Below are 3,617 nucleotides of genomic sequence, written 5' to 3'. Positions count from 1 at the left end.
TTAGGCCTGACCTCAAAATTTTTAAAAATCCTTCTAAATCCTCCAGTTTTCTGAAATAAATATTTTCACGATTTTTCAAAAATAGCAGACCTACAAGCTCGTAGCGCGCCACTCGGTGGCGCGCTATGAGCTTGTAGATCTGCTATTTTTCAATAGCTAAATTATAACAATGTTTAAAACACCAAAAGGGGTTCCCGCCCAAAATGGCTTAACTGTCCTTTTGCGCAGATCACGCAAACCTCAGCAAAAAGAAAAGGACAATATCGATGGCCTCCAACTGTACAAACAGAACAAACCCCACACACACACACACACACACACACACACACACACAGGCACACCAACACGACACACCATCCATCACACACAAAGCAGACGCACGACACCATAACAGCGTGTTTCTAAACAGCTATACCTAGAAGTCAGGCTGCGGTCACTAGACGCAAGACAGAGGTCACAATTGTGTGACTTCTGGCTGGTCGAAAGGCCACAAGGGCACATATCTGTCACTGACACTGCTAACCAAGAGACACAGCTTTAGATAAGACACTGACATGCAGATACACAGACACATGCACGCACGCACGCACGCACGCACTCTCCAGCAGACAGTCCGCTCCTCTGCTCTTTCCCTCTCCCTTTCGTTCTTTCTATATTTCTATATTTTCCTCTTTGCCGTCTCAGACTCTCAAGTGGTTTATGTTCCAATTTATCCGGCTAAAAGTTGTTCCAATTTCTCCGGCTAAGAGGTGAGGAGGCTAGGAGGAGAGGTGAGGATGTAAAGTTCTCCCTCCACAGAGGAGAATGCTGCTTCAGCCGGCCAGCATTGCCTAATTAGGAATCGCAAGAGGACATTGAGCTTGCCGTTTTCATGCATTTCACTTTTCACTCAACACAGTCACACAGTCACACAGTCACACACACACACACACACACACACACACACACACACACACACACACACACACACACACACACACACACACACACACACACACACACACACACACACACACACACTTCAATCTTTACTGCACACTTTACCGCAGTAGAATAAACAGCTGGGACAAAAGGTTCCTTATCTCAGGACTTGTGATGGAGAGTACAGTATGTAGCAGAGTGGCTCAGAGCCTCTGCCTGATGGCCTCAAAAGTTTGTGTGTGTGTGTGTGTGTGTGTGTGTGTGTGTGTGTGTGTGTGTGTGTGTGTGTGTGTGTGTGTGTGTGCGTGCGTGTGTGTGTGCGCGTGTGTGTGTGTGTGTGTGTGTGTGTGTGTGTGTGTGTGTGTGTGTGTGTGTGTGTGTGTGTGTGACCCGAGTTCGAATCCCGGGTGTTACAAGTACACCTCACAGGCCATGTGATTTAGCAGCTTCCTTGATGAGAACTGTAAATTATTCCCATATTTATTTGGAGCTATAGGAATAATACACCACAGTGATGTAAGTGCATTATGTATGGAGCGGCCCAGACGACTATAGGCTACTGTTAATTTCAATACATAAATGACTTGGCAATATATTGTCATATGAATATGTTTCACATGGAACTGATTATCTTAAGTAGTGTCATAAATGTGTATAAATAGAAGCAGCAATAAAGAAACAAACATGACATAATTGAAGCTTCTATGGGAGGGTGAGTGTGTTCTCAAACTTATTGAGCAGTTTTAATGGCTTTTTGTTCAGCCCAGAAGTGATGTCAGACTTGAACCACGTGCCAGAAGAATAAAGGACTTCATCCAGGTCTCTTTATTGACATCATGCATTCGGGCTTGCCAGCTGCACACTATTTTATTATTAGCAATAGCCTACCCCTTTAACCTGATAAAATGATTGGGTAATAGAGTCCACATCTATACAAATTCTTCAGGTGCTGAACCAAAACATAGAGGAAGGAGGTCCGCACACTGTTAAGTAAGCTAAGTACGTTTATTTTAATAGGACCTGATTGGGTAAGCCATTGTTTATATAACCCATTGATTATATAATATTATCAGGCACTATTGATGGCACTAGTAAGCATGCCGACTCAGAGAGAGAAGCATTGACCCAGTAGGCCTAGTTAGTACAATTTAAATATATTTTCATTGGGGGGGAGACTGACTACAACAAATCTCTATCCAGACTGAAGTGAAAGTCAAACACTTGTCACAAGTAAAGAAATAATTGATGAAACGAATAGGTATATTAAAGTAGCCACAGATTATTCTTATATTTTATAATGATATAATAAGTTAAAGTGCGACTCAAAGGTGCGTCACTCAAACCTGTACACATCCTGCGTACAGTGCTGTCTGTAGGCGTTGGAGACGTTGGTTACTTTGAGGCACCCTTCCACACCAATTAACGCTAATTGCTACTAGGCTATAGCATTAATTAAACACACCCGCGTGCTCGCACTTAATCATAAATAACGTCGATAATTTGGCAGAATTCAAATGAGTGTAGAAACATGTGAAGTCAAACAACATGCCAGTTAAAAAGTAGCACAAGAAAGACCCTTTTTTGTCTTTGTTTTCGACTCACCTCTGTGCGTAAAGATGTGCGCCTCTCTACACCAGCTGCGCCTCCGATGGATTTCTCTACTCCTGTAGCTGTGTCGTTAACGTCCCTTAAAAGACATGAGGGAGGGGAGGGAGAACAACTCAGCAGGATATGATCCAAACCTCTGTACGCTCGCCTAAACAATGACCTCAGCCAGGAATTTACAAGCTCTTACACAAAGCCGTTCTCATTCGCCTTAGACTGGGGCTTGTACAAGTATTAAGTAAATATTGTAGTGTAGTCTGTCCAGGGCCAACTTTTAACATAAGCCTCTGATTAAAGGTAAATCAATATGTGATTTTAGCCCGGTGTGCCATACTCACCACTTCGTAGGCTATTTCAATTATCATCTGGCACGGTTTCAACATCGTGCTGTTTACAAGAGATGGACCAACGCACTTAAACCCCTATCTCATCCAAGTGTTGCGTATTTTGCGCTCACTTGCCTCCTTCTTTGGTAATGAATATATCGTCAACATAGAAAAGTTACATCAAGATGACTCACTCTAAAACCCAGAGTATATACATTGCAATGCATAGCCTGCAAACTCACCATACATCATTTTAACCACTACAGTGCAGTTCATTCAATTATTTTGTTATAGCAACAAACAAAAGGAGTTAAGCAACAGTACAAAAACAAGAATGACTCGGTCATAATTGCCAGCTGCAGCAAGCTCTCGTTTATATGAACATCTATTCTAGCCTAATCAGTTTGTGTGCTGCAGCCTCTGCCTCAGCTCACGACTTCACCTTGCGGTGTTCAGAGGATGGATTTTACTAGCCTGGGCGAAGCATCTAACATTTCGGCTTCATGATCCGGTCGGGCGGATGATTACTTACGTCATATTAGTCTGTTTGTATACTCATCAGGCCGGAACCCCCAAACAGGATCAGGAAACAGAAATAATTCCCTGCATTATTTTAGGGCCTACCCAATAAAAGCCTTGATGTGGCGTACGAATCCGACAAGGGTCTTGAAGTACTTCTTGGAATAGTTTGTTTGGTATATATTTTATTACAACTCGTAGTGACTGACTGCAGGCGAGACTAAAAACAGACAGGGGGACCATAAC

The 3,617-nt window shown here is 42.8% G+C and overlaps 1 protein-coding gene across 1 annotated transcript in view; it reads right to left on the bottom strand.

Moving 5' to 3' along the window:
• Positions 1-2,603, bottom strand: part of fhl1a (four and a half LIM domains 1a) — a 24,586-nt gene extending 21,983 nt beyond the window's left edge. The window contains exon 1 of the mRNA XM_079523238.1: positions 2,524-2,603. The gene's annotated coding sequence lies outside the window, so the exon portion shown is untranslated. The remainder of the gene's footprint in view (positions 1-2,523) is intronic.
• Between the last annotated feature and the right edge of the window lie 1,014 nt (positions 2,604-3,617).

Source organism: Electrona antarctica (assembly GCF_951216825.1).
Source record: "Electrona antarctica genome assembly, chromosome: 1".
In the NCBI taxonomy this organism is placed as follows: Eukaryota; Metazoa; Chordata; class Actinopteri; order Myctophiformes; family Myctophidae; genus Electrona; species Electrona antarctica.
This window is presented reverse-complemented; position numbering and strand designations above follow the sequence as displayed.